Below are 10,090 nucleotides of genomic sequence, written 5' to 3' on the forward strand. Positions count from 1 at the left end.
GACATACCAGCAGTACCTATTTGTATCTGTCTTTATAGCCCAGAATTAACATTCAGAATACTTTAGCCAACTGTCTCAACATACATCTTTGAAAAACAGTCCAAGAAGGCAGAACCTTAAATAAAGGGAGATGGAGAGTTACAAGGAGTTTTGAAAGAGAAGAGATATGATAAAAAATATGAAGTAAATGAGGTAAATGGATTCACTCATTTATTCTCAGCCTCTTTTCCAGGAGTGAAAGTAAAGGATGGTGGTTAATAACATTCTCTTTGTGGAAGATTGTATTTTCCAAAAATGGCCACAGCATCTCCTATTCCACATCCTTTCTATAATGTGACCTTGTTATGATCTCTTCAGTAGGTGGAGTCTATCTCCCCTCTCCTTGAAAGTGGAATGGTATTATGATCTCTTGGAATCCACAGAACTGGGTGGAAGTGAGTTGGTATGAATTTTATTTGTTGTTTTCTTAAAAAAACTTAATACTCTATTACCTTGCATTACTGTACAATGTATACATTCAAATTTAAAAAATTAACCTTTTTATTTTCAGATAATTGTAGGATCTCACACAGCAGTAAGAAATAGTACAGAGAGAGATCCAGAATACTGTTACCTCAATGGCAGCATCTTGCAAAACCATAGTTCAATATCAAAACCAGGATATTGATATTTATACAATCAAAATACGGAACATTTCCATTACTATAAGGATCACTAATGTTGCTCTTTTATAGTCACATCCTCTTCCTTTCCATCCGCACTCCTTCCTAAATCCCTGGGAACCACTAATCTGTTCTCAATTTCTATAATTGTGTCATTTCAAGGATGTTGTATAAATAGAGTATATAATCTTTTAGGATTGGATTTTTTCACTCAGCATAATTCTCTAGAGATTCATCCAGAAATTGTTGCATGTATCAGTAGTTTGTTCTTTTTTATTGCTGGGTAGTAGTAGTCCACGGTATGGCTATACCACAGTTTGTTTAACCAGTCACCTGTTGAAGGACATCTGCATTTTCAATTTTTTAGCTCTTATGAATAAAGCTACTGTGAACGTTCATGTACAGCTTTTGTGTAAACATACAGCTGAATGCATGTTTATACACATGCAACTGCTATTGTGTAGAAATATAATTGATTTTGCATGGTGATCCTGTAACCTTGTTAAACTCACGTATTATTCAAGGAGTTGGGGTGTGTGTGTGTGTGTGTGTGTTTGTGAGAGAGAGAGAGAGAGAGAGAGACAGAGAGAGAGAGAGAGAAAGCTTCTTTGGGATTTTCTATGTGGATGATCATAGAAACTAAAAATCTGTAAATAGGGACAGATTATTTCTTAATTTCTGCTCTTTACACCTTTTATGTCCTTTCTTGCCTTTTAGTATTGGCTAAGAGTTCCAGCACCATATTGAATGAAAATGATGAGAATGAATGTCATTGCCCTGTTTCTCATTTAGTAGGAAAGCATTCAGTCTTTTCACTACTATGCATACTATTGCTTAGGCATTTTGTAGATCTTCTTTGTGAAATTGAGGATGTTGAATTTTGACATGCTTTTTCTGTATCGATTATATGATTGTGTGCCATTTCTTCTTTAGCTTATTAATATGACAGGTTACATTGATTGATTTTTTTTTTCAATATTGAACCAGTCTTGTGTTCCTGGAATAAACTCCACTTGGTTGTGGTGTATAATTCTTTTTACCTATTGCTGAATTCTACTTGGTAAGATTTTGTTTAAGTATTTTTGTCTATATTCATGAAGGATATTGGCCTGTAGCTTTTTTTTTTTTTTAATACTGTTTTTATCAGGTTTTGGTATCAGTGTAATACTAGCTTCATGAAATAAATTGGGAAGTGGTCATCCTCTTCTATTTCCTAGAAGATATTATGTACAATTGATGTTAATTTTTCTTTAAATGTTTGGTAAAATTCTCCAGTGAAATCATCTGGATCTGGAGATTTCTTTTTTGGGAGTTTTTAAATTACAAATTCAATTTCCTTAATAATTATGTGACTATTAAAAGTTTCATATTGGGTGAGTTGTGGTGATTTGTGTTTTTTTGGAAATTGTCTATTTCATCTACGTTGTTAACTTTATGTGTGTAGTATTGTTTGTAGTATTGTTTTATTACTCTTTTGATGTCTCCAGTGTCTATAGTGATATTCTGTTTCATTCCTGGGAATGGTAATTTGTATGTTCTCTTATATTTTAAAACAGTCTTGCTCGAGGTTTGCCAATTTTATTGATCATATCAAAGAATCAACTGTTTGTTTTATTAATATTCTCTATCATTTTTCTGTTTTTAATTTCATTGATTTCTGCTCTTATTTTTATTATTTTTCTCCTTCTAATTGTTTTGGTTTATTTTGCTCTTCTTTTCCTAGATTTCTGAGATGGGAGCTTAGAATATTGGTTTGAGATTTTTCTACTTTTCTAATGTATGCATTTAGTGCCATAAAATTTCCTCTCTACACTGCTTTAGATGTGTCCCATAGTTTGGATATATTTTTATTTTCATTCAGTTTAAGGTATTCTTTTATGCCCTTGATAAATTCCTCTTTGGACCATGGATTGTTTCAGGATATTCATATGTTCTGGGGATTAGGACATTGTATGAGGTTGAGTGGTGTCACTCAAAAATATGTCTACTTCTTAATACCCAGGACCTGTGAATGTAATCTTGTTTGGATTTTTCTGAATTACTGTATTTTGCTACGTATAATGCACTCCCGTATATAATGCTCACCCATGCTTTTGTCCCAAACTTTCAGGGGAAAAAAATCTTTCGTTTTAATTTTTTTAATTCAAATTTTCATTTGTTTACATTTAGGTACATGTTTTTTGTATTATAAAGGAATTTTAGCATTTATTTTTAAAAACATGTAATGGTACAAGAAATTTTGTGTTAACAAATGATTACAAAACACAAGAACAGATACAAGGTACAAGAAATTTTATGTGCCAGTAACAAATTTACGATATTTATGCATCATAGCAGGCCAAGAACTCTTTGTCGTTGCAAGTTCGTAGCAAGTTGAACAAAACCGATTATTGTATTCCAGGGTATTATTTTGCATATGGATATCGTTATCGATTTCTAGAGTTACATTTTAAATTTATAAGCGTAAATAAAAGAATAAAAGCATTTACATCGCTAAGGAATTAGTACCACCATGTATAAGGTACATCCTTATTTTTTCCTCACAAATTTGGGCAAAAAAGTGTGCATCATACATGGCAAGATATGATCTATTTCTTTGCAGACATAATTAAATTAAGAATCTTAAATGAGATTATCCTGGATTATCTGGATGGGCCCTAAACCCAATGACAAGAGTCCTTATGAGAGACAGAAAAGGAGAAAACACAGATACAGTAGAGAAGGCACGTGAAGACTGAAGCACATATTGGAGCAATGCCACAAGAAACCTTGAGAACCACCACAAGTTAGAAGAGGCAAGGAAGTGGAGTCTCTAAGGCAAGGAAGGCCTTACAGACTCCAGAGGGTGTGTAGTCCTGCTGACACATTTTTTTTTTTCATATTCCTGACCTTCAGAATTGTGAAAGAATAAATTTCTTTTGTTTTAAGCCAAAAATAAGAAAAGGATGCATTGTTCGATTGAAAAAAGTTTGTAAATTTTCTTGTAATTGTTCTGTTATTGATTTCTAGTTTGCTTACATTGTGGTTGGAGAATATCTTCTGTATTATTTTAATTATACTGAATCATTTGAGGTTTGCTTTATTGTCCAGGATATGAATTATCTTGGTGTATATTCTATGGACATTTGAAAAATGTATATTCTACTGTTATGCAGTGGAGTGCTCTATCAATTTTTATTAGATACTCTTGGTTGATAGTGTTGAACTCTTCTGTATTCTTGTAGATTTTCTGTCTGGTTGTTTTACAATTGTTGAGTGAAGGGTGTTGAAGTCTCCAATTATAATTGTGGATTTGTCCATTTTTTTCTTTTAGTTCTTGCTTTGCATAATTTGTAGCTCTGTTTTTTGATCCGTATACACTTAAGATTGCTATGTCTAAAAAAAATTTAAAAAAAAAGATTGCTATGTCTTCTGGGTGAACTGACTTTTGATCATCTCATAATGCCCTTCACTGTCCCTCATAATTTTCTTTGCTCTAAATTCTACTTTATCTGATATTAATATAGGCACTCCTGTTTTTTCTTTAAATGTCTCTATGATATCCACTTTTTAACTTTCAACCTACTCATATTATGTTTTTTATTTGCTGTATTTAGACCATCTACATGTAAAGTAATTTAATGTAATTTAAGGTTAGGTAAAATGGTAGGATTTATGCCTACCATTTTATTTTTGGTTTTGTGTTTATTCTCTCTGATTTTTTGTTTCTCTGTTTTTTTTTTTCTCCCTTCTTGTAGGTTACTTGAATATTTTTTTATAGTTCTATTTTGAGTTATCCATAGTGTTTTTGAGTGTATATTTTGTAGAGCTTTTTAAGTGGTTGTGCTATGTATTACAGAACTTAATATAGTCTACTGGTGTCATTTCACCAATTGGAGTGAAGCATGAAAACCTTACCTTTTATGTCTCTTTACCCACCATCATTTGTAATGTAATCATCTTAAATATTTTCTTTATTTACATTTAGAACCACAGCAAAGAATGGTATAGTTTTTGTTTCAACTTTCAGACATAATTTAGAAAACTCCAGAGGAGAAGAAAAATCTATTTTATTAACTCATATTTTTTGCTTAGTAGGTTATTTCTTACTTTTTGGATGCTCCAAAGTTTCTTCTTCTATTGTTTTATTGCTGTTTAGAGAAATAGCCATTTTATTAAGGTAGACTTGCTAATTATAAATTCTCTCTCTCTCTCTCTCTCTCTCTCTCTCTCTCTCTCTCTCTCTCTCTCTATCTCTATCTATCTCTATCTCTATCTGAGGTTGTCTTGGTTTTGCCTTCACTCCTGAAAAATATTTTTGTTAGATGTAGGATTCTTTTCTTTCAACACTTGAAAAATATCTCATTTTTGCCTCCATGGATTTCTGATGAGAAATCTGTTATCATTTAATTGTTTCATACTATAGGAATAATATTTTTCTCATACTGCTTTAAATATTTTTTTTCCCCTTTGTCTTTAGTTTTTGGAAGTTTTGATGTGTTTTGGTGTGGATTTCTCTGGATTCAGCCTGTTTAAGATTTGCTCAGCTTCTTTAACATGTAAGTTTAAATTATTTCCCAAATTTGGGAAGTTTTCTGTCATTATTATTTTGAGTGCTTTACCAGCCCTGACCTCTTTATCCTCTCCTTTTGGGTCTCCAATGATTCCAATGAATGTTATATCTTCCATATGGTCTCACAGTTCCCTGAGGCTCTGTTCATTTTTTTTTTCCAGTCTAATTTCTCTCTAGTGTTCAGATCAAGTAATTTCTAATGTTCTATCTTCAAATTCATTGATTCTTTCCTTTGTGCCTTTTATTTTACAGTTGAATTCATCCACTGAATTTTTTATTTTCGTTATTTCATTTTTCCATTCTAAGATTTCCATTTGCTCCTTCTTTATGTCGTCTATTTCTTTGCTGAGACTTTCTGTTTATTTGTTGAGAATTTTTACTTTTTCATTGTTTTCAAGCATGTTCGTAATCACTCAAGAAAACATTTTTATTATAGCTGCTTTAAAATATTCATCAGATAGCTCTAACATCTCTGTCACCTCAATGTTGGCATCTACGGACTGTTTCTTCTTATTCAGTTCATGATCTTCCTAGTTCTTATTATGAAACATGCTAGTTATAGAAGTGAGCTTTCTTGGCTGTCCAGCCTAGGTAGACTTCCAATGTCTGCAGCTCTAGCTGACATCTAATTGCAACTGAATGAGAGACCTCCAAGAACTAGTCAGCTGCACCATTTCTGAAATCCTTTTTGCCAAATCACGAGTAAAATAATTCCTTTTGTGTGTGTGTGTGTGTGTGTGTGTGTGTGTGTGTGTGTGTGTGTGTTTGCCTCTAAGTTTTGGGGTAATGGGACAAACAGCAATAGTAGCTAGAACACTATTTTATAGAAGGAGAAATTGAAATAAGAGAGCTTATTATTATTATTATTATTATTATTATTATTATTATTGTTTAACTTCTCAAGGTCTTTGGCAGTTGTTTCCATTACTGCTATAACAAATTACTACAAGTCTAGTGACTTAAAACACCACCCATTTATTATCTCACAATTGTGTAAGTTAGAATTCTGATGTGGGTCTTGTTGGGTGAAATTCAAAGTGTTGGCAAAGCTGTGGTCCTTAATAGAGGTTCTGGGGAAGAATCCACTTCCAAATTTACTTAGGTTGTTGGCAGAATTCAGGTCCTTGTGGCTAGAGCATTGAGGTTTACCTTTCCTTGCTGGTTGTCAGCCAGGAGCTGGTGTGTCAGTCCCTCTCACACTTCAAATCTCTCTTGCTTCTCCTTCTGCTGTGTATCTCTTACTTCCTCTCCTGTCACATATCTCTTCTGCTTCTGGCTGGAGAAAGTTCTCTGCTTTTAAGGGTTTAAGTAGTTTGATTGAGCCCACCCAGATAATTCAGCGTAATCGCCTTATTTTAAGGTCAACTTCAAAGCTGACCTTAAATTTAATTCAAGTTTCAAAGTTTCTTTGGTCATGTAAAAGGTATTATAATATATTCACAGGTTCTGGGGATTTAGGCATGGTCCTCACCCAGGTTGGAGGGGGCATTATTCTGCCTACTATAGCAATCAACTAGAAAGGAAAATAGAATTCATGTATACTAGCTCTCAGAATTTGTGTCTACCAATTTTTGTGGGAAGAGCTAAATAACTCCTTCAAGTTCTTTATGCTCAAAATTTCTTAAATCCACCCCTTTGATGTTTACTGCTCTCTTCCAGAATGACCTGCCATCAACTGCAAGGCCACAAGTTAAAAAAAAAAAAAGAAAAAAAAAAAAAGAAGGCTTTTGAATACAAAGACTTTTTGTCTCTGTGGTTTTCTTTCACTCTTATCTGTTCCCCTCCTTCCAGAGAGTGTCGAGGATTTAATGAGAATCTGGCCATCCATCTGTGACAATAGATTGAGAAAAAAGGAGGAAGAGAAAAGGAGAGGATAAAAAGGAAGAGATGGGAAAGGGGAGGAGGAAATGGAGAATGATTGGGGAGGAGGAAGAAAAAGGAAGAAGAAAAGAAGAAAAGTCATGGCACTGGGAGGTAGGGATGTGGCAGAGCAGATGGTTGTAAGGATGCTACTGATTTTCTATTTACAAAACTACCCAGCATGGCTGCCAGAAGGCACAGATACATGAGTGCACAGAGGGCTCACACTACCATTTATGACTTTGTGAGAATCAGAAAAGGCAGCCCCTCTGGGCAGATGTGGCACATGGTTTGGCAAGTGGAGACTGTGCTGGGTATCAGCCTGACTGGGCCAGGTGTCCTTGGGAAGGCACGACCTGCACAGGTACATGCATTGACCTGAGAATGGCCTCCACGGACAGCGGCCTTCCCACTGTGTGTTAGTTGCAGCGTTGGTTTTGGGCTGCTGGTCACTCTCACCAATGACCTTCTCCTGCAATGTCTAGGGGAGACTTAAGGGCAAACAGGCTTTGCGTGGTTACAGATTGGGTCAGGACTCTTTGATCAAAAATCTCCACCTCTTCTCCAGCCAAAAAATGTCTCCAGTCCCCTCTTCTGTCTGTTTCTCATTTCTCCTTGAGTTTAGTCATCAAGCTAGTACTAAAGGAAGCAGAGAAGCTGGCTGTCTCTCTCACCACCCTTCCCATTTACAAGAAGTTTAAATGGCAGGGGCTATCCAGTCCTTGCTGGTTCATTCCTTTGAGACAGCAGCCAGAAGGAGGGGTGAGAGTCCAGGCAGGAAGGAAGAATACTGTTGTTGTTTAACACTGCCCAGCTCACACATGAAAGCCTGCAGGCCTTTGGCTGAAGATAGCACAGAAAGGGTCAGGCAGAGCCAAACTTCAGTCATTCCTCACCAGTGTTGACATCATGAGCCCTGGGCACTGCCCTGCTGGGAGCCTGGGTGCTGGTAGCTGTTGGCTCATGGCCTGATTGCTGAGAAATTCCAGATTTTGGAGGGACTAGAGGGAAGTTAGAACAACATGTCCTGTTCACTCGAAGGGTATGGAGGCCTCTAAAGTGGCCAGATGTATAGGTCACCTGGCCTTAGGGTGACAGACCTTCCCACTCCCAGGAGAATCTCAGAGCTAGAGATGGAAGACGTCTTACATTAGGACGTGGTTCAGCTTTCTGACGTCAATTAGGGAAAATGGGCTCTAAATCATTTTACAGATAAAACAACGAAGGCCTGGACTTACCGTAGGTTATACAGCTGGAAGGTAGATTGAGGAGGAAGGAGGATAAGGTAGAAATGCAGTCTCCGGTCCCATTTTGGGGACACTCTGGCAAAAACACCAGCTTGGACCAACATCAGCAACGCTGAAAATAGTGTTTGCCTGTCTGCCTCTTACCCGCCACAACATACCCGTATGCTACCACTCCATTTTCAGGAGTTGCCAGAGTTTAGAAACCCTACTACCCAAGACTCAAGTGTGTGGTGTTGATTATTTAGGGGAAGTGATTCCCTTAAGAACTGGAATAGTCAAGGAGAAAGTAACCATGGGGCAGAGAACTTGATTCAGGCTTTAAAGTCTCCCTAGGATTTGATGAGATGAAGAAGAAAGAAATTGACATTTCAGGAAGCTATTTTGTTTTTTTAAAGAAAAACACTTATTATATGCTAGTTATTAGCAAAGCACTCTACATACAGTATCCCATTTAATTTTCACAGCAACCCTATGAGAGAGGCATGAATTGTTTGAGGTTTATGGATGAGGCCTGGGAGGTAAAATACCTCGTTCAGTATCATCAGCTGATTAAGTGGAATTAGATTCAAACTTAACTAGTTCCTTTAGCCCTTATTCTTAACCCCTCCATGTACTTCTTAAGAACTCAGGGTAGGAGAGCAGAGCCAGGAGGGTGTTCTGAGGAGTGGCGTTTGACTGGCAGAGTGGTTGCAATTTATATACATTCCCTGTGGTCAGACATGGGTTAGGTACTCAGTTCTCCCTTGGGCATCCGCTGATCTAACATGTGGCCATTATAGTAATGTTGGGGGAAAAGTTGCTGTAATATTGTAAATGAGAGCCCCCCAAATTTGGTTTCACATGATGCAGGGGCAGGTCGTTGGGTGTCTAATGAAATGACCTGGATGAGTGTGTTTATCACCAGTCTGATTAGACCCAACCTGTTATCCTACATCAGGTGGTTTCATTGTTTTTATTTGTCATCTTTTATATTAATCTGTATGTTTCCTGAGGGTGGGAATTGCTACTAGTATTTAGCTCAGTTAAGTCCCTCAGTCATTGAAGAAACTCTCTCCAATTCCCTTGGTTCTCTCCGTTGCCTTTCAGTTAATTAAATCAAATTATTTTATGGTAATCATTTCACAATATAAATGTGTAACAAACCATCACACTGTACCTTAAATTTGCCCAATGTTGTATGTCAATTATATCTCAATGAAGCTGGAAAAAATGAAAAATTTATTATCAGCCCCAGGATTTTGAGTAGAGTTACAAAGAAACTAGACTCAAGGCCTCCATTGCCTCCTTCTCAAATGGCTGAAGTCCTTTTCTAAAGCAGTAATTTAAATTTATATTCTGAGACTCAAATAAAACCTCTGAAGTGACATCTTTTAATCAATAGGTCCAGAAACTTTTATGCATTGAACATATGGGGAGAGAGCACTTTATCCCTTGAAATGTTCTTGTAAAGTTTGCTTTAAACCATATAGTTAAGGTCTTATGATTTCTAAATGTAGACAGAGGAGCATGATTTAAAAATAAATGATGAAAAGCTCAGGAATCCATGGTGAACAGAACTGATTTCCAGGATCAGCTTTTCCACTAATTGTGTGACTTTGGGTGAGCTGGCTAACCTTTCAAAGACTTCGTTTCATCATCTGCAAAATGGAAGGAAAAATAGAACCCGTCATAGATGGTTGTTGTGAAATTTAATTGAGAAAATACATTCAAAGTTACTGCACTATTATATTCCAAAAATGTGAAATTATGAGTGAAATAAATCAGTGGAA

Source organism: Rhinolophus sinicus, chromosome 2 (genome assembly GCF_057876585.1).
Source record: "Rhinolophus sinicus isolate RSI-liver-muscle chromosome 2, RSI-T2T, whole genome shotgun sequence".
Taxonomy (NCBI): domain Eukaryota; kingdom Metazoa; phylum Chordata; class Mammalia; order Chiroptera; family Rhinolophidae; genus Rhinolophus; species Rhinolophus sinicus.